At 46.5% G+C, this 24,226-nt stretch overlaps 1 protein-coding gene across 1 annotated transcript in view; it reads right to left on the bottom strand.

Moving 5' to 3' along the window:
- SMAD1 (SMAD family member 1) overlaps positions 1–24,226 on the bottom strand; it is a 182,320-nt gene that overhangs the window by 54,101 nt on the left and 103,993 nt on the right. The window lies entirely within an intron of this gene.

The following is a 24,226-nucleotide window of genomic DNA, read 5'->3' as shown; positions in this document are numbered from 1 at the left end:
GATAGACGCTGGTGTAAATATTGTTTGAATAATTAGCATTTTAACGTCACAGTTGTAAGCATGTTTAACGGGTTTCTTCACGCACCTCCCTCTAAAATACTTCTCAATACAACAGAATGTTTCTGGTGAAATACTCACATGATTCTACAAAGGTCGCAAGTAAATCCAACATGCAATATGATATGTCTCATCTTCTGCACCTATTTGTTTTGCCAATGCAGTCTGCAATTGAAATGCTCGTTGCTGATGCTGCACAGCATTGGCAAAAAAAAAGAAAAAAAGAAAAGAAAAAAGGCACCATGAAAGGACCACGTGTGCATACCTACAAGAATGATGGAGTTACCATTATCCATTTTTTGCACTTACCGATCAATGAAGGCCAAACCCACTTAGATTGGTTAATAAAACAAATTAATATTTTTAGCCCAATAACGCAAAATAAGAAAGAAAAAGGACTGTAGATGTGGCAACATAGGGGCAGGGTGCGGGGAGCAGATGGGGAGATGGGGACATGCAGCACACAAGGGAGAGAGCAACATAAAGTGTGAGGGAGAACACACGATGGAGAGAACACACACCGGCAGGAGAAGCAGCACCTGGGAGAGGGAAGAGTTTGGGGTACGCTTACAAGAGAGAGGGATAGAGAAACACAGGGAACAGGCATTTGACGGGGGAGAAACGCACAAGGGAGAGAGCTAGAAAAGACAAGCACTCTCATGGGATGCCTAATCAAAAAGAAAATAGAAGTTTCTAGGAGTTAACAGTAGAAAAATACAAATCAGCCAATCACAAGTATGGTGAAGAGGTTATGCTCCAGGGAAGGAACAAACACAAGTTCCATTTGGAGACTACGCTCTATTCTACCTGCTCAATGGTTGTTCAAATCTAGCTGTGTGGTGGGGCACAGCTTGTGTCCTTATTCTTTGTAGTGCCAGATTATCAATGTGGGGAGTCTTAGACGCATTCCGGAACCGGAACAGGAATTAGGGGATAGTCAGGGTGGCAGATGCTCTGCAGCAGCACATCTTTATCAGTTGTGGCCCTTTGGGCTGAATGAAGATATGTATGCAGCAGCAGCAGTTGTAGGCTCTGGGTCGATTTATCAGCAGTATTGTGTCTCAGCAGCTGTGGCCTACCAGGCCAATTGGGTCCCCTCTTAAGTGGCATCTATGCACCAGTTCTTGGACTCATGGTTGGCTGGCAGATGACACAGTGCTGCTCATGTTTGGGAAGTCTTGGTACAGTTCACATGGGAACCCCTCAGAGACAGAGGGACTCGCTCACAGTATGGGTTGTTCTTAGCTTAGCTGTACAGTCCAGTCCAGTCAACTATGTCTGGGTGGTCTTCAAGCCAGGACCACCCTGGATTTGTCCTTCCTGACAATGTTCCCTCCCGGAGGTCCGTGTATTCTCCTTCCTTCTCTCTGCAGGCAAGCAGGTTTCAAGGCACTAGGCAGACCCTCATCAGCTTCTTCTGCAGAAAATGCAGTCTTCAAATAATGTGCCCTCACATCTAGGGGACTGGCTGCCATGCAGACAACAGCCCTGGTCACACAGCAGTCCCTGGAGTACTCTGCTGGGTACTCCCTTATCGTGGTCATCAAGTACTTGGTAAGTGGAAGAAAATGGGGTGGTCTGGTTATGTTTCTATACGCAGACAGTGGGTGTGGATTCACTGTCCAAGTCTTCAGAAACAGTTTTGCACAGTTCTCCTTCAAATGCCATTTTAGCAGCTGTTCGTCAGACACTGCCTTTGTGCAAGGGATTGGCTCTCACAGTGTGAATCAATCAGGGTGGCGCCAAGCAGCACCATCTAAAACAAGGGCACATTGGAGTGCACAGTACAGGTCTGTAATGTGAAGCATTAGGGGACAGAAAAAAAGCAGGCCCTGACTAAAACATCTTCAACTTGAACAACAGAAAAATGCACCCCCACACACCTATATCTACCAAATGGAAATGCCCAGTAGGAATTAATTAGCAGCCGTTTGCTAAGAGGATCCTTGTTAAATATCTAATGGCAGCCCTCTCTCCATACTTCTCTCTTTAATGTCTGGATGTCCACCCTCCTACAACAGGAATGAATACAATACATTTCCACTGTGTGGGAAAGATACATCTATTCTCCCTCTTGTGCCATGCCAAACCAGGGATGTCCAAAATGGATTTTACTGCCCATAGTGCTCAGATTCTCAAAATAGAGCCCTACTGCTATACAGTCAATATGCACATAGAATGCTAGTGTAAGGCTATTGTTCTATGTAACAGCAGGATGTTACACAAGAGGAACCAGTAGGCACATCTCTCCTGGATAGAAAGGAAAATGTCTGGTCATAGCATGGTACGCTGCTACCATTGCTTTATGTGAGAACACGCAGGTCATGGACAGTAGTCAAATGTCCACTACGAGGGCTCAATTGTTTGGTCCTTCAGGTCACAGAACAGATTCTGAAGTTCACATTGACAGTTAAAGGCTACATTCTCTGTGCACAAACTTGATTAACATGAGCCACGGCCAAACAAAAAGTCAGAACACCAACTTACCATGTAGTTGGGCACTCAGGGCAAGGGCATATGTCTATTTAGCAAGCAAAGGATAATCATGTCACAACAGCCTGTAAACATTAGCATGAACAAATGATCGGAAATTATTTCTGCTTTGTCTACAAGTGACCTTTCATTTCCTCCTCTGCTTATGCCCTGTTTTTGTTTTTATTACCCAAGCAAGTGGTGATGGATTTTTTAATCCCTAATCTGATCATGCTAGTGTCAAGCAGCTTTGCAAGTTTGGGGAATTAAAAAAAGATAAAGCACAGATGCAGGAGGCAAAGGAAGTGAGAGGTTACACAGAACAGTGCACAAATACTCTATGCATATTTGTGCCAGCTTATATAAGCAAGCATCAGCACATGAAAGGAAACCTATCGGCTTTGCTGTGCTTCATAAATGTCCTCAAAGAGTATGCTACAGGTTAAAAAGCATAATGGGTCAATTAGTCAGACACTGAACAAAGAATCGGACAAACAAAAGAGATCATTGATTGCATGCTGTAAAAAATTGAATTTGTTTGTACAATAGTTGGCACAAGTATCAAAGATGCTATATGTTCAGAGGGTATATGTGGATTATGTGAGTGTCTCTCTGTTTAGAATTATTTTCTTTCAGACTCGTTACAATAAAACCAAATTTACTGGACCACAGCAAGATCTCTGCCTCGAATACAATCAAGGTTCTTCAATTGCGTCCATCTTAAGGCACCATCTATTCACACGCATGGTGTCTAGATTCTGCATCACATCCATTCGACGACACTGGCTACAGTGACCCAGCCTTCAGACCGCCTATTAAGATTTCTGGCACCAATAGTATCTCGCCTCAATCTTCAATGGATAATATGTCACAACAGTGTTGCACTTCATAGCTATCTAGATAAATAATGGACAAGAACACGTATTATGCATGAAACATGTCTCACAACCTATCTGACTGCACCACACAACATCGCCAATCACAACTGATGACAGTGATGCATCTAGTTTACACTGGGACATTTTCTCTGTACACAGTATATAAAGAGAATGTGTCTAGGGCTCTGTGCAGTTTACACACCCCTACATTGATGACGTATATGAAGTACCAAAGAACTAGCCATTGCCTGTATTCTTTGTTCAGTTTTCACAGTTTATGACTTGCAGGTGTGCTTCCATAATACATGTGGGGACATACGGAGCCCATGCTATGTCCCTGGTGAGGAATCAGCACAGTCAGACACTGAGTACAGACAGCCGTAATGGACACTGGTACAACTCTTGCAAATTGAAACCCCATGCCAACAAATCTGTTAAGGGTAAGAAATACAGAAATATCTTCTCAGCAATGACCTGATGAAATTACTACTGAGCAACAGGTTCAACTAATGGTAGTAGTACAATAGGATAAGGATGGGGCTGGGTGGGAGGCGTATCCAGTGGACCTCACTCAAAAGAGCCAGGGACAAGCAACAGGTCTGTACGTGAATAAAGATTTTTGGCTGAAGGTCTCAAAAACAGTACGGCACCAGTATACACTACAGCACCAAGCCCACAGCACTACCTTACACTTACGGCAACAAGACAACCACTTACTCCACTACCTACAGCATTGCTATATACGATACCAGCACCTACATATCCCACATGCACCACCATCACAGACCCGTACTAATGACAAAGGTGCAGTATACAAATACCACTTTATGTAAGGTTCAGAATTCTGGCTCACCAGGGCTTAAAGATAGCCCAATTGTTGACAAGCTGAAGAAGCAAAACAAGCTCTAGGTGTTTCTATACCTTGTCTGCTCCGAGGGTACTGAATTTAGATGGGAAGCTAACTTAGTTCCTTAAATTGAGAGCCATGCTGCTAAACTGACTGGGACACTGAGCTGCAAGTATTTGTTCTACATTCTTAGCCAGTGGTCACCCCCTCCAGTGGTTTTCTGAACAGTAAAGAACACAAAACATTGACATGGGTGGAGTATAATGGGTATCAGGGACATAATTTTCTATGAGCCATAATGCAACGCTGAGAATCATGGCAGAGGGGGAAACTGACGTATAGACAGACATTTGACTGGTGTAGTTTGACCATAAAAATATTGTTTGATTTTTTTTTTAGTTTTCGTGTCAACGAGTAAAGACCCACCTCCCTCAGTGAGGTAAGTGATGCCCCAAAATGTATTTATTATATTGGACCTAACACTCAGCCATGCTTACACTAGCCTGAATGTTTCATCCTGCAAGGTACCCTGGCCAGAGGGCACACCAGTGGTCAGTGAATGGGTCCTAACCAGAGAGGCTGGGAGTGTATAATTCCAGCCCCTTGCCCAGCAGACCATCCAAATACGCATTGGCTTAGTTCCACAGCCCCAAGGTCTGCTGGGGGTTCCAGCTACACCACTGTTACCTGGAACACCAGCGAAAGCTGGGGTTGTGCCAGTGCAGCCCAGAAAAGATCCTTCAGCCCCTCACCTTCCTGTATCAGGGCAGGTTAAATCAATAACGTTTACTTTGCAGGTACGTTGATGGCCTTCATCCAGTTTCAAATGATTTATTTTGCGCACTGGGCTAAGGTCAGTCCAGGGAGTCCACTAATATGACCCCCTCCCAGTCCTCTGGGGAATGTAGGCAGCCATAGGGCTGGAGCCAGCCCACTCTATAGTTATGCCTCCCCAACACTGACTATAGTGTGGAGGGGGTAATGCTTGAGATATGATGAGCTTTTAAACTCACTGAGCACCTCTGTCAGCAGCAATCAGGAAACGCTTCTTAGTGGCTTGAAGCCAGGGACAGAGCAGTGGCCTTCATTTAAGTTTTATTGGTGAACAGTAGCTGGGATCTGCTTCTAGAGAGGACCAGTGCTAGACCCTCATGTGTTACTAAGAAAAAGGGAAAAGGGGGGAGCGGCTAGGCAACCCTACCTTATTTTGGCAAACAATAGATCCCAGAATGACAAATTTCCATTTTGATCAAATATCAAAATTATAAACATATCCATGAAATTAATAGCACAATTTGTGAAAATAAAGCAAAGGACTCCTGAGTTAGTTTATCCATGACCCAAAATTCCAAAAGGCTTGCAATTTCCATGCAATTAGTCAATGTACTTAAAATTTTAAATGGATGGGAAAATAGGAAGGAGAGTTTGGTCGCTAAAAAAAATAAAAAACGCAACTGAGCCCCAAGGAGTCGTTTTATCCCTACTTCTCCCATAACAAGGTTAGAAGGAAAACCAGAGGGCTAACGGGAAGGAAGAAAATTAGCATAATAAATACAAGATTCCAGGGGCGAGGAAGCTGCTTGGAAGCAGGGGTGAAAAAAAACATATACAAAGAGAAAACTCAAGGGAGGCATATACAGGAGAGCTAAAGATAAGAGGCAAAGTAGAGTAATGCAGGCTTCTCCAACAAGTAGCTCGTAAGCTGCTGGGAGCTCTCCTGCGTGCAGCCTGGCTTGTTAAATTAAATGTTTTTGGTTGATTAAATTAATATACAATTTAAAACTGAAATTAGTGTATTTGAGACAAAAAATTGTGTATATTCAGAATTTATGAGCTGTTCCTTTGAGAAAAGGGGCTGAATGTCTAAAATATATTTAAAACGGATATTTAAAAAAATAAATCATGCAGACTTATTATCAGTATTATTACCTTAATGTCAGGGGCATTGCAGCTATGGCTGTTATGTAATACCAACAAAGGCATTCTAAATTGGCAAAAGCTTTTTTACATTACTGTTAGCAACCCTGCACCAGGGTGATCAAATGCTGGTAATCTTGCATGTCATGGCCACTAATGTAGTCTTGTCTAATCTGGTCACTATTAAGACTCCAATTATATTAGTAGCTCCAGGTGATTTTCATGGAACATAAGTAGTTCTTACTGCAGAAAAGGGTGGAAACCGATTGAACAGTGGGTATGAGAGGCCTCCAACATGTTAGAAAAACAGACGAAAAGAGGCAGATGAGAGGATGTCAGAGACAGGGCACTTCTGGAGTGTCATGAACACAGAGTTGGAGTGGACCATGAAAGAGGGGTTGGGGTAGGTGGGTTACCCGTATTCAGGATAAATGAAAAGCAAAGTGGAGATCAGAATACATTTGAGGACAAAGTGCAGTAATGTTTCAACATGAATAGCATTCACCAAGTTAGGGTTGTATACTACTTTTTTTTTTTTTTTTTTTAACAGAAATTGGTTTGTGAAAAGGTTTCTTCAGGATAGGTTTCCATTATCCTGTTTTCTGTCATAAACAGAAACAAATGGTTCAAGCGACATTATAGGGACACCCAACAAAGGAGTGGACCTCTGCTGACGCCAGACAGTTAATTTACTTCTCTCTTAGGAACTGCTAGGGACATTCCAGCCCCCTGAGTTAGGGTTGGTCTATTTGGAGTCTTTTAATAAGGCTCTAGATATTCCACTTAGGTCAAGTCGCTCAGGAAGGAAGCTGCTGCTCCTCGGCCCGGGGGTCTTCTCATTTTCCTGCAACTGTGCGTTAAGGTGCCTGGAGACTGGTGCATCTTCATCCAGTAGTGAGGCAGCTGTCACTGCTGTCACTCTAGAGATGCTAGTTGTGAGCGGCACTTTGTCTTTCACAATCAGACTGCCTCCGGTGCCTACTGTATTTATACTCCGAACAGCCTTCATCTGCCGCTACACTAACAGTCATCTCGAGCTGTGATGTGGCCAGCACACAGAGCAAAGACCAGCACTGGGGCAGTGCAGGCATCCATCAGCCATTTCTTTCCCAGTTCTCTCACACCCTGCCAACTAGTCTTCCTACACGCTCACTTTGAGTCCAGAGTGTGTCTAACAGAGGGTAGGGAACCATAGTTATCAAACTCCCCAGGAGGCACTTTGTTGCACACAGACCGCTCCAATCACAACTGAGAAAACCTGGTCAAGGTGGGCAGTTGTTTTTGTTATATTTACCAGCTTATCTCGCTGCTCCAACCCTTAACATTGTGCCTACCTGCTGTTGCACAATCACTATAACAATACGACATGATACAGATTCATAATACATGGCTTGATTTTATCTTCCTAGGTTATGTACTCTCATATTGCCAAAGCACATTCGGTTTGACACCTGTCTTGTGAAAGCAAATCCTATTACATACATTTGTGTACGTTATTGAACATGCAAATTTTAGATTTGCCTGTCGTTATACGTGTGTCCTTAATTGTAGGTCAAACAATATTCTTTTTTTGCTTTTGTATAAAAGAAACGCAAATTAAATTGCATGCAAACATCACCATCTGCTTTGGGGTTTGTAGACTAAGGCTGAGGTCCTTTTCCTGGGACTGCTGTTGAAAATTGGTCACATGGGATGACATCATCACTGGCGCATGGATTCTAATGGTGGCCTCATCCCCCAAGGGGTCATTATTTTTCTGTGCAACCATTACACACTGTTGACCCTATGATTGAACTCTTCTGCTGGGAAATGTGTAGCAAAATACTGTTCCCTCCAAAAACAGCAACTTTATATAAATTCTACCAAATGAAGACTTTTTCAACGCTTTGAAATTACAACATTCCCCGTGGAACACAGCTGGTTTACAAATGAACACAAGGAAATGTGTACAAAGGCCAACCTTTTGCACTGGCCTGCAGAAATATGGCATCTGTAGACTGAAGGAAGGAAAAACAATAAGGCAATCGTCTTTATTCACAAATGATTATTTTTTATCACCGCCTGTGCTTTCTTCATACATCTCTTTTCACTACCACAAAACTCAGCTTTGTACTGATGTAACAGGTGTCGTACTGTGCCAGCTCCCTTTCACTACCCTTCAAAACCTCCATCCAGCTGTTCCTATAAACAGTCATGATCTGCTTCCTTTCTCAGAAATGTGCAGATAAATAATGAAGTTGGGCAATCTGGTAATTGTACTGACACGTTTCTGTGAGCACAAGTTTAGGAATACACAGCCCAGATAAAACACAAGTCCAACAGGTCGAGATTTAATGTGGTCTCCTCTTGGCAACCTACCTCTTTCTGTGCCTCCTACGAGTGTGCTATTTTTTTCCACATGCTTGTGTTCCTGCAACCAGCACCAGAGGCTAAGTAAAAAAATAAGGGCACAAACAATGCTAATTTAACAGAAAACACAAACACCTTGTACCTGCATCCCTTCCCACACTGAAGCCAGACCTATTGGACTTGTTAAATCTTGCTATCAATATTTTTGAGGTCTCTAGATTCTGCCATTTCCACCTCTGGTTTGCAAGTCAGGATTGCGAAAGAAACAAGGAAGTGGGCTGACCATATATTTGGGTGTGGTATTTATTTAAGAAGAGCAGGTCCAGGGTTTAGCACTTACTGTGGGTAGGGAAGATGCAATGGAGTAGAGTGGCACATAAGCAGGCCTTCAAGAGAGCTCTGTAGAGGCCTGCCTTTTCTTCAGTCAATGTGGAAATCTCAAAGTCTGATCAGAAGAGGTGAGTTGATGAATGCTATAATCAAGGAAATTAAAATATTTTTTGGGCCGGGCGAATGATAAATGTTTAACCTCAGTGTTCTCGATGCTGTGCTTGTAATCTACGCAGTGGGGCATTAGAACAAGAAGGAATGTATTGAGTTAATCAGTTTGTATTTATGGGATTCTCAACGATAAAGTGTTTACATTCCTAGCCACAGTAGGGCATCAACAATGCAATGTAGATATGGAGATAAATAACCAAGGGCTTCCCATTTTCAAACAGCAATGTGTAACTCACATTTCGGATTATGGCAACATGAGAAAGTACTTTTAAATAAGCTGTATTCGTGAGTCTTGGGGAAAAAAAAGCATATTGTACTGGTCCAGGGTGTCCTTAGTTGGGAAAAGAGTAGGTCAGTGATATTGGTGCCCAATCTGAGACTGTGGTATTCGTAACTGATTAACGTTTCTAGGTTGGCCATAAAGGCTTGCTGTTGGTAGTAGTTTATGGTAGTTTTTGATAGGGCAGGAAGTTCTTACATGCATCCCAAACACTGATCTGATTTGATGCACTCTTTTCCTTTTAAGGTATGGTGACCATAATAAGGTAACACTAAAAGCACGAAGGCTGTTCATCTTGAGGTGCAGATTCAGCAACAAACAGCCACAATATGAAGGCGCTGCTATCTTTTAGTACAGAGAAAACATGTAGTACTAAGATTCCACACCGAGCGTCAAATATTTGAATCTGTATGACCTCACATTTGGCTGGCAACACACTAAGGTGAAAGATCATCTTTGCTGCCACATAAGCATGAGCATGGAAACCTTTTTGATCACAAATCACATTTATGTGAAAAAAGCATATGTGGCTGCAAGTGTTACACATAAGTAAAAACTCATTTTTAGGTACAAAGTAAACGGGACTAGGGAATCCCATTTATAATCATAGTCAAATGTGGGTGAAAAATCTCTTTTAGGCACAAAATCACTCTGGGTGCTTCATCAGCAGGAGCAAAAAAAATAAAGTGGCAGTAAGATACCACCCTATACATAAAAGGTGCACAACACTACGGCATCCCATTTGATAGACAGCACATCGATGTGCAAGTTCACTACTGGGGCAGTATCCGAATAAACGTGTACACATTTAGGATCAAAAATCATATTTCGGGACAAAATCATTTGTAGGCTCAAAGCAAGCAGCACTGTGGGATCCTATGAAAGGTCACCATTGGTGCACTAAAATGAGGAGTGTGCAAACCTTTTTGGGGCACAAATGCAAGTCCCTTGCAGCCCATAGAGGTTAAGCTTTAATGTTCATGCACTGAAATGGGAAGCACGCTTTAAAGAGAAGAACTAACACAATCAAAAGCCAATACCAAACGCTAAGTCTGAATAAGTCCTCTTGCCTGATTTAAAATGGGTTTGAGTCTGACCTAAACGAACCAATGGCTGACGGAGGCTGCCTTGAAACCCCTTTCAATGATCTTAGTGTATATCATATGAGCTATGGCAAATTACTAAAGGGTGGTCGGTGCACATGCATTTACCTGTATTTTTAATTCCTGGGCATTTCAAAACAACATTCTCAGGGATTTCATTCAACAATACTTAGTCCTATAGCAGTGCACAGAATCAATGTTGGAAGAGAGGGCGCAGTGGGTACAGTGTTCAAACCTGTGTAAATTACTCAATATTTTCACAAGATTTAGCCCTAATTTACTGAGATTATGCTTTGCTATAAACGTTTAGCTTCATCCACGGCCTTTCACTGGACTTCACCAAGTCCAAGATTTTAACGTTTTGTTGCAGCTCAGGCCTCCAAATTTCTAGAAAGGTCCTTTGACCAAACATGCAAAAAGTCCCTATGAGGAGTAATTTCACAGCTGAAAGTGCACTGTGGTATGTGCACAGAGAAATGTGTAAAGTAACTCAGCCATAAAATGTCCTGCCCTATATCCATTTATAAAATTAATACAATTTCTGGATCATCTGCTATTAATTCACATGATTATACACGACTGACACACAGCAGCTAGACAGCAACAATTCGTATATGCTTCCGGTCTTTGTATCCTTCAAAGTAAATGCAATCTTTGTGTGGTACCCTGACAATGTGCAGCCATTGTAGAGCGATGCGACAGCACAGAAGATTAAAGGGAATTTACGAAATGCAAGCTCCAGCACTTTTTTCTAACTGCTGTGTGGCTGTGAGTAGGAAACCTCTGGATGGGACGCTGATAAGAATACAATTATAATCTGGATTCAATTTAAGACATTCGGGTACTTCAATATACTGGAGACATATTTAACCAGGAGGACACTGAAGTGAGCGCCTTTAACACAACAGAGGTCATCTTGAAGACAATTTTGTGTGGGGTCGTCTTCCAAAAACACAACGGAGATCATCTTGAAATCTGTTTTGTGTTGGATCGTCCTCACAGAAAACTATCAGGGTAAATTTTGTAATGGGGCCTATTTCAATCTTGATACACTTTGTGAGAGCCTAGAACAATGTACCCTCGCGTGCAGGGCAGGTCCCAGGAGGGTTGGGACTGCTGCCTTAATGAGGGAAGGCAGCAGTCCCAGCCTCGTCACAGACTGGGATGGGGTCAGTGAGACTGCTGACCCCACCCCACTCTGTGACGAAGTGTCACTGATTGACACTCGCCCTGGGCGCTTCAGGGCTTAAACCTGAAGCAGCCAGGTCGAAGCCAATGGGTGACGCTTTCCTCATCACCCAGAGGAGGGCCTCGAGGCACCTTTGCTGAGCTGAGGAGGTCACGCCCATAGGAGCTGTGACCTCCTCAGCCCAGCAAAGTTCAGCTCAGGCAGCCAGGAGTCTGCGCAAATCTCGCATGTTTGCTCCTGGCTGCCTGACCTGAACATGAAGGGTGTCTGTCAGGCTGACCTTTGTTCAGCCTGACAGACACTCTTCATGAGGGGCAAAAGGTGGGTGGGCGTGGCCGTGGCCCCTCCACCCTAAAGAACAGGCCGCACCTGACCCTCTCACACTGCAACTCATGTGGATGCTGCTGGTGTTACGTTTAATGATTAACTTCCACTGTTTATGTCTAACGTTTTAGCTCCTCTGCTAGCACTAGTCCTTTTGCCCTGGGTGTTATAAGAGCATCCAGAAAGGGGTTTAAGCTTAACCGCTCAACAGTGCTACAGTATTTTTAGTATGAAGTAGTGGTGTGCTCTTTTGAAAACCACCACCAGCAGGATGTTAGGGACACCTCCCTGCATTCGCAGACACACATGAAGAGGACTCAACACTGGAGAGCAGACAGAAGGCTCTCTGGTATAGCGGAGTGAAGACTCCTGGTAAAGGAGAATCTGAGAAGCGACATGCATGAGCAGCTGGAGGCTCTGGAGCAACGTGGCACACTTGGGGATCACGTGCATGTGACAGATTCTGTGACACAGTTCCTACTACTACTAGTTTCTCAGTTGGCCAGTCAAGTGGAAGACTCATGTTATCAGAAAGACACTGAAGGAGTGTAACAAGGAGATTACATTGATGGTGTGGTGCACGCAAACGTTGTCTGTAGCTGAAGGTTAGACAACTGCTGTGAGGATTACTAAAAGAAAAGTGTCAACTCTTTCATTCCACATACGTGATTTTGATGAACTGTGCCAGGTGACTGTCAGGAAGCAGCAAACAACAGTTCTTGGCAACTTTGAAGAGCAAGTGTGAGTAAATCAGGTGGCAAAAAAGTGGCTCAAACCTACTGTATTGAATGATTATCTGCTGTGAGGGTCTCGGACTTGTGATCAGATGACGGTGTAATGTATCCAGCAGTGTTGAATAGGGAGTCGGGTTTGTTTATCTAGTGTAATGTTTAGTGCCAACCCAGACAAACACTTGGAAGTAAAAATGCAATGTGTGTCATCACCGCCATTCTTCCTAACATGAGCCTGTGTTAAAGTTGGAAAAATGGAAACAAGTGTTTTCCAGATACGCCAAAGTGGTACAAGCCTGAGCGCAGAAAGGAAAATATCTTTGATATTACACTGTTTGGGGCCTGAAGGACAAGAAGAGTTGAATCGTTTACCAGAGCTGCCATTGTAGCAGGTCTAAATTAATATGAGGTATGTATTAAGAAATTAGACTTGCACTACTTGTTAAAGGTAGGATTAGAACGGTTTCTCTCTGGCAAAAGGATGGAGACAATGAAGTGTTATGTAAATGGTTCGGGTACGTTGGCAACTACATGCAACTTTGGTGTCAGTTTTGAAAAAAATATTAGGGATCAATGTAAGCTTCGGTCTGATGATGACATGGCACTATGGATGTGTGATGGCCTCTTTTCAACTGTAATAATACAATTTACAAAGACGCTTAAACACAGATTACCATGCATGTAACATAAAAAAAATTAACAGGTGGGAAGGAACTACAAGTAATTACTAACCAAGAACAGAAATAGGTCTCTGGTACTCAGAAGCAGCTTCTACAAATAATGAAATTCATTAAAAATGTTACAGATATGGAGAACAAGGTCATATGGGGAATAATAAAGACTGCCCTGAATGGAGAGGGACATGTAAATCTTGTGGGATTAAAGGCACAAATGTTAGAGGAGTGAGAAAAAGTAACCAAATAATGAAGTGTGTGACAAGGGAGAAGAGAAAGTGTTCTAGATAGCTGCAGACAGACGAAAGGACCCCTTTATGCAGTATCAGAAGGAAGAAAAGTGTGAATGTTCGATTCAGAGGCAAAACTATCACTCATATTTTAGGAAATATTTGATAAAGGTATAAGTGCATGATTTCAACAGAACTGCACATTAGACCTGTTGGATATGAAGGTTAACCCATAAAAAAGAAAGCTTTTTAGGGTCGAGCACAAAGAGCTCTGTCCCTGCTGTAATCTCTCTAAGGGCTTGTAACCACACCCATGAGTTTGGTTGGTTTGTGGGCTTGCCTTTTAAAATTTGCTTGCTTTCATTAGTGGAAGGCATGCATACGTCATGCCTTTTCCGGTGTTTAGCACTCCTCGAGCACACCGGCCAACTATTGAAAACATACGAGGCGCCGTGTTTTCAGTATGGTTTCTGGACTACTTTTTTTTTTTTTCTTTTTAATTATTTCCTACGCAGCGCGATCTTGCTGGACAGTAGTCAAGCGCTTTGCATCACATTGACCCTGTTACATGGATAATTTGATTTTTGCCGATAATACTTTTGACTGCGAGCAAACATCGGTTTTACTATTTATTTTCAATTTATGTGGCAAGAAATGTCCAGTTCGGAATTTACCACGCAATTAACTCTTACTCGAGCACATGCAAGACCCATTGCGTTGCAAATTCTCGTTATATTGATGCATTGAGTACCAAGGGGAATGTGTCCCAGGGAAGATTTGATGCTACAATAAAGGGTGACTGTGTAATAAGCTGGTTTCACAAAAGGAACTTGCGGGATGATTCTTCGCATTCAGAGCCTCGGGTAATATTAAATAATATATCAGACATAATGATCATTTAACCTAGAAGCAAGGGTGAAGTAAATGTTGACAATGAATTCCCTGAAGTTTTCAGCGGCCATTTAGTTTGTCTCCGAAAGTACATGCATAAAATTAAGTTTAAAAAGGGCGTGGCCTGGACAGCCAAGATGATGGGTGCAACTGTGTGAGCTCTCGCCAGCCGCCACCCTAATACTGTTGCGTGCTCAGTGGGGTCAGGGGAGCCACTGTGGTCCCCTGAGATGTAGTGGCAGCTGCAGGGCATGCTCAGAAGCTACAGAGGGCTGCAGGGGAAGCCGAGACAGTGACCACAGCTGAGCCATGCTGCCATTCAAAATGGCGGGCCAGGTCGGAGATTTAATTCCTGGTACGCCTGATGCGCTGGGACCGCGGAACGAGGTGCAGTGAGGAGGCAGGTGGAGACGCTTCTCGTGATCACATAGGGCCTCCGGACATGGCCGAAGTTGGCATGTTTGCTGGCCGCATTGCCTCCTTCCCTGGTGGGCTGGAGTTGGGGATCGCTCCTGGGCCCACCCAACAAGCTAAACCCATGGGGCCTCACGGTGGCACTGACACCCTCCCAACACTAGCCATGGAGTGACAAAGCAGAAGCAGCACTCTATATGCCACAGCCACCCAAGAGAAAGTAGTGGATCCATTAATTGCCCCCCCCTCCCCGGGAGCGCCCTGAAGTGAATTTACGATCACAACTGCAGGGGGACCATGCTCATAGGTGCGTAGAGGCCTGGGCCTGCAAGCCTGTGGTACCTGGTGAAGGGACTACTGGTGTCAATGCAACCTGGTGGACGTGGGTGATAGGGCCAGCAAGGACCTCTGCAAACTTGGTGGGGCAGGCCCCAACTGGGACAACAAGGGCTGGGCCCCGGGTCTTGGAGATTTTGCTGGTGCGGTGCTTGTTCCTACGGCCTTGACCAACGCCCCCAGCGACTAGTCAGAAGACAGGCAGGTTGCGAAGTTGGACCTATGCTCTGGGGCCCAGACGGAATTGGAGGACACGTGGAAGACTGGGGCTATCTGTGGTTGTGTCCTTGGGGAATGGGTTTGGGGCAGACAAATAACTCTGGTGCAAGCGGGTTGGCACACCCAATCCTCCAAAGCAGGACCCCACGTTGCCCCAACAACCCCAAACCCCCCCCCCCCGCCTCCCCCCTAATAACAATATCCACCCCGGGAGGCACCCTCTCAGCGTTTTGGCCCCACCACGCACCTCAATCACATGACTGGGCTGGCAGCAGCATCATGGGTGGCACTAAGGGCACATCAGGCCAGGCTAAAATTGACACATTTAATGCACCACTGGGAGGAGCGAAAGGGACCCCTGAATGAAAACTTGGGGCCTGGGCCCCATCAAATGGAGACAACACCTCTGTCATCTGCAAGCTATCCATGACTCCAAAACTGAACTAAAGACTAAAATAGGGGAGGCTGACGTGGTTGTGGTCCTGCTGCACCAAGACCTCTGCCAACCGGTTGAGAGGGTAGCAAAGGTGGAGGATCTCAGAGCTGGAGGACACTGTTGAAAGCCTCTCCTCAGAGGGGACCTGCCTCTCAAGGGATGCAAAGACCCTTCAAGATCGCGCAGAAGACCCTGAAAAACATGTCCATCGAAATAACCGCCACTTTATTGGATTCACTCAGGGGGCCGAGGACCATTCCTCCAAAACGTTCCTCAAGCAATGGATCTAGTCCTACCTAGAACCAACAAGCCTGTCACTCTACTTTATCCTCGAGTGGGTTCACAGCTCCCTCGCGCCCAGAAACTCCCTGCAGGTGCTCCCACCCAGGCCTCTGATCGCACTTTTCTTAAACCATAGAGATTAGGATGCAGTTATGAAGGGTGCTTGACTCAAAGGGGACCTGCTGTTCCAATCGGGTCGCGTGCTAATTTTTCCTGACTACACCCGCCTGATCCAAACCCAGCCAAATCTAACAACTAAGTAAAGGTAAAGTAATGGGCCATGCAAATTCCATATATTCTTCTCTACCCCGCCAAATTGTGAGTAATTCACAACTCCAAGACTGTTTTTTGATTCCTCTAAGGAGGCCCTGACATGGCTTACTAAACATCCACTTGTCACTAACCCCCCCACCTCCCTAGCATGCTGTTAACCCCGCCCAGGTATCCAGCCAGGGTTCCAAGAAGGCAAAGGGCAAGCGTCAGAGGAAGAGATAGAGATGAAGACCCATCCGAGGGACAGGCCACTATGCACTCCAAAGGAGATAGAGGACACCAGTCAGGGAAGCTGATTCTGTGTTTTGACCACAACCCGATCCAGTTACAGACTTGAACTTGGAATTAGTCCCTAACACTGCAAGAAAGATCCTATAAGCATGCCAGCACCATTATATTCTACAATCGTATTGCCAATCATGTTTTTTTTGTTTTTGGGTGGGGAGGGAGGCTGGTGGGTGGCCGATCAACCCTGCCTTGGTACAACAGCCCCACATAGTTAGTTCTGTGTTTAAGTTGGGGATGGGCGACAGATGCTTCTAAAGGGCGGGAAGTATGGGGGGGGGTGATGGGTTGGGGTGTGTTTTGTCTTTTCCTCAGTTTGATTTGCTCTGTCTTACTTCATACCCACTACTACTGGGTGAACCACTAACTATCAACCCCAGCAGACACCGAAACAGGTGGCCCCTTTGGATGGACTTGTAGAGACCCTAAATAGAATTTCAAACCATCACTATACCAGGGCCCCTATCACTAATGACATGGAATGTAAATGGTCTACTACACTGTATTAAGAGGGGGCCGGTGCTCCAATGTCTGCAGCGGTATGTTTCAAAGATCGTATTTATCCAAGAAACTCACCTACAGGGCCATAACGGTCACATTCTTGCCCACAAGGGATATGATAGAGTATACCATGCAGGACACACTCTCAGAGAATTTGTGCCAGCGCTCTCCCAGGATGACCATAGTGGAGGGGCGACTTTAATGACGTCATTGGGGGGGGGGGGGGGTGACTTTAATCAATCAATCAGGAATTTGTAAAGCGCACTACTCACCCGCAGGGGTCTCAAGGCGCTGAGGAGAGGAGGGGGGAGGTGCGGCTACTGCTTGAACAGCCGAGTCTTGAGAAGTTTCCTGAAGGTAAGAAGATCTTTGGTCTGGCGCAGGTGGGTCGGAAGAGTGTTCCACATTTTGGCAGTGAGGTGCGAGAATGATCTACCGCCGGTTGTAGTTCTGCGGACGCGTGGGACGGTTACGAGGGCGAGGTCGGCGGAGCAGAGATGCCTGGTCGGGTCATCTGTTGAGGTATTCTGGTCCGGTGTTGTGCAGTGCTTTGTGAGCATGGGTGAAGAGTTTGAAGGTGATTCTCTTGCTGACTGGGAGCCAGTGCAGGTTTTTCAGGCGGTCTGTGATGTGGCAGGTGCAGGGGATGTCCAGGATGAGGTGTGCGGAGGCGCTCTGGACGCGTTGCAGCCTCTTCCGGAGTTTGGCCATGGTTCCTGCATAAAGGGCATTGCCGTAATCCAGCTTGCTGCTTACGAGGGCACGGGTGACTGTTCTGGTTTGGGTGGGTATCCATTTGTAGATCTTTCAGAGCATGCAGAGGGTGTTGAAGCAGGAGGAGAAGCGGGAGTTGACTTGCTGGGTCATGGACAGTGAAGGGTCCAAGATGAATCCTAGGTTCCGTGCGTGGTCAGTAGGAATAGGAGCGGTTCAGAGAGTGGCAGGCCACCAGGAGTCATCCCATGCGGAGGGGGTGGAGCTGAAGACGAGTTTGAGGCAGCTGCTCTTCATCCATTTGGTGATGGCCTTCATTCCTTCGTGGACGTTGGTCTTGGCGGAGTCCTTGGTGAGGGAGAGGATCAGCTGGGTGTTGTCGGCTTATGAGATGATGTTGAGGTTGTGGGATCCGGCGATGTTAGTGAGCGAGGCCATGTAGACGTAGAAGATGGTCGGGCTGAGGGACGAACCCTTGGGTACGACGCAGATTTCGGTGGCCTCCGTGCGGAATGAGGGGAGGCGGACTCTATGGGTTCTGCCAGTGAGAAAGGTGATGACCCAGTCCAGGGCTCTGCCGCGGATTCCAGCATTGTGGAGGTGTGAGCGTAGGGTGTGGCGGCAGACGGTGTTGAACATGGCCGAGAGGTCCAAGAGGATGAGGGCTGCGGTTTCGCCGCTGTCCAGTATGTCATCGGTGGCAGCAATGAGGGCGGTTTCGGTGCTGTGGTTGCTGCGGAATCCAGATTGGGAAGGGTCCAGGGTGCGGTTCTCCTTGAGGAAGCGGGTTAGTTGTCAGTTGACCGGCTTCTCGATGACTTTTGCCAGGAAGGGGAGCAGGGAGATAGGCCGGAAGGTCTTGAGGTCCTTTGGGTCTGCCTTGGGTTTTTCAAGGAGGGCGTTGATCTCAGCGTGTTTCCAGCTCTACGGGAAGGTGGCAGACTCCAAGGAGCTGTTGATAATCTTCTGTAGTTGGGGCGCAATGACAGAGCTTGCTTTGTTGAGGATGTGGGGAGGACAGGAGTCAGATGGCGAGCCTGAGTGGATGGTGTTCATGATTTCGATGGTGTCGTCGGTGTTGACCTGGGTCCAGGAGAGCAGGAGGTTGGTCAGAGGTGAATCTGTGGTGTTGGTGGTTGCCGGGGGGCTGTCAGGGTGCTGAAGCTGTTGTGGATGTCTGCAATCTTGTGGTGGAAGTAGGAGGCTAGGGAGTCACAGAGGTCTTGGGATGGCAGAATGTTGTTGGCGTTGGAGCTGGGGTTGGAGAGTTCCTTTACGACGTTGAAGAGCTCCTTGTGGCTGTGTGCGTTTGTTGTTGATTTGGTCTTTAAAGGCGGTTCTCTTGGTGGCTCGGATGATTTGGTGGTGTCTGCCGATGGTGTTTTTGAAGGCTGTGAGGTTGCCCAGAGTCTGATCATTGCGCCACTTTCTTTCGAGTCTTCAGCAGCTTTGCTTAGATTCATGGAGGTAGTCGGTAAACAAGAAGGCCTTTCTGTTGGTGCGTCTGTTGGAGGGGTTCTTGATTGGGGCAAGAGTTTTGCCACAGGTGTTGACCCATTGCCTGAAGTTGTGGGCAGCTGCATCAGTGTTAGTGGTGTCGATGGATGGGTTCTGGGAGAGGGTTGCGATAAGTTTGTTTTCGGTGACGAACTGTGGTGGGGGATCCGTTGTAGGTGGTGGTGTGTTGTGGGTTTCTTGAAGGATAAGTGGATGCAGCTGTGGTCTGTCCAGTGGAGTTTGGGGGTGTGGCTGAAAGAGGCGTGATTGCTAGCGGAGAAAATAGTGTAAAGTGTGTGTCCTGCGGAGTGGGTTGGTCTTGTGACCAGCTGTTTTGAGGCCGAGGTTGGAGAGGTTGTCGAGCAGGGTGGCGGTGTTGTTGTCGTTTGTGTTCTCGAGGTGGAAGTTCAAATCCCCGAGGAGTATGTAGTCAGTGGATGTGAGAGCGTGCGTGCTGATGATGATGTCGGTAACTGTGTCGCTGAACTGCTGTCGTGGGCCGGGGGGGGGCCTGTAGACGAGGGTCCCTCGGAGCGTGGTGTTTGGGTCAGTGTGGATTTGGAAGTGCAGGTGTTCGGCGGTGCTTAAGGTATCTTCGTGTTGGTTGTGATCCTGAGGGTGTTCTTGTGGATGATGGCGATGCCTCCTCCTGGTTTGCTGTAGCGGTCCCGGCGGGTGATCTTGTAGCTGTCCGTGATGGCTATGACAATGTCAGGCACTGAGGAGGGGTTCATCCAGGTCTCCGTCAGGAAGGCGATGTCTGGGGAGGCTGAGTCAAGTACATTCCATAGCTCTACTGCGTGCTTGTGGATGGAGCGGGTGTTGAGGAGGATACATCTAAGATAGTTGCATCCTGCCTTGGTGGGTGTGTCGTTGGCATGGAGACTGATGAAGGTGCAGTTCTGAGAAGGGTCCGGGGGTGGTCTGCGGGGAGGCTTGAAGGCAGGTGGGAGAGCAGCCGGTGTTGAGGGGGCGGAGGGTGGCAGCGTTGTAGGGAAGACGTGGGTGGCAGCGGTGGGGGCGGGCCGGGAGCCAGGGGTTCTGGCGCTGGGCGCGGTTCAGGCGCAGACGGGCTTGCCTTTGGCATGCCAGCGGCCCACTTAATGACTTTATGGAGCAGATGGATTGGTGTGAGATGGGAGGAATGGGTGTTGGGGCTCTGCCTTAGCGACACCTGGTGGGTGTGTATCTCAGAGAAACTAGAGTACACTCAAGCACTGTCTGCATAAGGATCGCTGTCCTGCATAGGTTATTTGTTTCACCCAGCTGTTGATCTCCTTCAAGGCACGAGATCACAAAATCTCTCCTGCTGGAAATCAAATCATGCTCTGGTCCTGCTCCATTTTGAAACAGCACACACATGAGAACGCCCAACATAGCACCTCAACGCTTGGTTCCTCATTGAAAACAAATCTGCAGAACACTTGCCCAACGAACTGAAGCCTTTTCTTGGCCTGAACAGGTGTTCAGTGGACTTGGCGGGGACCCTGTGAGAAGCTTGCAATCCTCTTTGCAGGTCACTGCCTACTCCTACATTCGGGGGGTTGACAGAAGCTGTACCACTGACCTAGAAATCTCAACAATGATGAGGGAGCACAAAACCCTAGATAAATTGAGTGACTCAGGGTTATGTCAACTAGAACTTGACAGAATAGCCTTGCATAATGGACAAGGCCGGAGGGTAGGATGAGGACTCTCAGGGTATTGTAGTGGTGTTTGCCCAATATTATGAGAGCTGGTATGCGATGGGAGCCCGGATGGATTGTGAATCAATTACCCCTCTGGTAACAGAGCTCCCATTGCCTAGCATTTTCTGATTCGGGCAGGACAGCACTGGACGCAACATCACACTGGAGGAGGAAGGAGACGCTTTAGCAGTTTAGGACTCCAGAATGATACCGGGGTTTTATGGTTATCCAGTGATGCTTTACCACAGGCTATGACCGGACATCCTCCCACCCCTTCTAAAAGTCTACGTACAGTCTATTGCCAAGGGCCACTTCTCCCCTGACACGGACCAAGCTAAGATCGTAGTTCTGCCTAAACCTGGTCGCCCCCAACATGCATGTGCATCATTCAGGCCCATCTTGTTCATTAACATAGAAGTTAAGCGGTTTGCGAAGCTCCTGGCCAACCGCCTATTGACTGTCATCCCCCACCATATACATCCAGACAAATACAGCTTTATTCCTTGCCACAGCACCAGACACTGCATCCACAGGGTTCACATGGCTCCAGCCCAAAACAGGCCCCTGGGTGGCCCAGCAGCTATTCTTCTAATTGAATTTGAGAAGGGGTTCCATAGCATTAAATGGTTCTTCGTAGATGAAACTCTAAGATTCGCCCCTATGACAAGGTCTTCTATGCCGGTCCGAAGGCTTGTGTACTTGTTACCGAAGTGCTGTCTCACAGGTTTTCCATAGGAAGGGGCACCAGACACGGATGTCCCCTCTCCCCACTTTTGTTTGTTTTGCACTAGCTATGGAGACCCTGACGGTCTGGATCTGGTGCGACTCACAGGTGTGGGAATTTGACTGTGACCTTGTGACGTATAGTGTCCTACGCAGACATCTTGCTGTTCGAGTCCTGTCCAGCCAAGACGGGACCTAGACTCCTCCACATTTTGGAGGTTTTCTGGGCAACTGAGACATATTTCTGCTGGTCCCCTTAAAAGGGTTACCACCGGGACGAAACCTGGCAGTCCCAAATCCCAATACGCCGGATCAGTTTCCAATATCTTGGGATATACATTTCTTGGGAACCGGACCTGAAAAAGAGCCTGAATTTTTGCCTGTGATGTAGAGAGCCCAGGAGGATATTACAGTGGGATAATCTCCTCTTTAATCTCATGGGCAGAATAGCACTCTGAGATGATGATCCTCTTGAGGCTGCTGTATGCTTTGCAAAACTACCCCCTGCATATCCTGTGGCCGTAATTTGACATCATGGTGGCCATTGGATTCAAATTCATATGGGGTGGTAGAACCTCCAGGGTGGCCTTCGGCAAGTGCACTTGGGCGGGGTAGGACAGTGGCCTGGCCATGACAGACATTCGACTGTGTTACTGGGCGACTCAACTCATTCCCATTAATGACTGAATATGCAGGGGGTGGGACGATCCCACATATTGGGTGAGGGGACTGTCTCTGATGGGCCTGGATAAGGTGATGGGTATACTGTATGGCGTGTCCATCCCAAAATCTCTCCCGGAGGCGACCCAGGTGGTGTACAGAGCGTGGAGTGCTGCCCTGAGGTGGACCGGGTGGGACCACAAACTCACATTAGAAACTCCACTATGGAAGGGCTGATGGCTGGCCCAGGTGTCGACCTTGGAGGGTTTTACAGGATGGAACAATAAAGGGAATCTCGAAACTAGGCGATGTCTGGGAACAAGACCATGTGTGGGCCTTCCAATGTCTAAGTGTGAACTTCCATATGCAGGCCTCCCAAATCGTTCGACATCTACAGCTCTGCCATGTCCCCTCTGCTCATGAGAAGATCTGGACACCATCCCTGAACATAGCCCATTAGAAAGCAGATTACTCATGGGCCACTTGGGGAGGGGCAAGATTTCCCAGGTTTATAGAACACTCGTGGTGCACTCACCTGAGTTACGGGAACCCTGAAGGAAAAATGGGAGGGATGGGTTGGAGCCTGGGACGAAGCAGACCGGAGGGATGCCTGCATGGTACCCTGAGCATTGGCAATATCTGCTAGGCTCCACTTTGTGCAATTTAAATATCTTCATCAGGCACACCTAACACTCCTCCGCTTGTGGAAACCTGGTATCCGTGACTTGCCAACTTCCTATCAGAGCCAGGAGCCCAGGGGAGACTTTTTTCACGTGGTGTAGAAGTGCCTGGTGAGAGCAGCTACTGGACCACCATTTTGACCATTCTCTCTGCTGTAGCGGGCATTCCTACAGAGGCCCAACCACGGATTACACTTCTGGGTATCCTGGATGATGTTGGAGGGCTCAAGGGGGATAAGACAGCAATAGCTAAAAGAGACATAGCCTGGCAATGGACCTCCCCCACGGCCCCTTCGGTATCGGCCTGGACAAGGGGCATGGCCTGATGTGGCAAAATGGAAGAAACTATTTACGTGGCGAGGACCTGCCCCCACAAATATGAATACATCTAGAGGAAATTGTGGTTGTATCATGGATTGGAGGGATAGATTTATGTTCGACCAACAACTTATTTCACTGAGTTGGCGGCAATGTGGGTGAGGAAGGGAGCCAAAAGTGTAATGGAATACTGTGTAACTGATTTACATCTGGCAAGAGCAATTCTTGTGGTTTTAATGTGTAAATTCGCAATAAAAAGTGTTCCTATAAAAAAAAAAAAAAGTTTAGGAAAGGAGCTACCCGAAAGGTGGGCAAAGTGAGGCATGCTTCAATGTTGATGAGAGATGCAGTCACACAAGAACCGAAATTATTGGAAGATATGTTGCGATAGAAAAGATGGAAGCGAGTAATTAGCCCCAGTGGTGGTATAACACACACCAGGGAGCAAGGTAAGAGTGTGAACAGACCTGAAGATATTAAAGAGGAAAGTAGTGATATATATGCTATACTGAAGGTAAATGAGATGAGAATGTGTTTCTAAACTAGAGATGGGGAGACCGCTGGAAAAGAGGAGAAAATTAACAATAGTGATTTGAAAGTTTGGATCATAATATGAAGTGCAACAGAGAAGCAAGATGGAAGGATGAGGTGAAAAATACCTAAATGATTCAAGAGGTTAGCAAGATGATAAAAGAGGATAGGGATGAAAAGAAAACATGCAGTAAAGCATTCTCAGTATTGGAATGTAAGGAAAGAG

Source organism: Pleurodeles waltl, chromosome 1_2 (genome assembly GCF_031143425.1).
Source record: "Pleurodeles waltl isolate 20211129_DDA chromosome 1_2, aPleWal1.hap1.20221129, whole genome shotgun sequence".
In the NCBI taxonomy this organism is placed as follows: Eukaryota; Metazoa; Chordata; class Amphibia; order Caudata; family Salamandridae; genus Pleurodeles; species Pleurodeles waltl.
The sequence above is the reverse complement of the archived record's forward strand: the minus strand, read 5'-3'. Positions and strand labels throughout refer to the sequence as shown.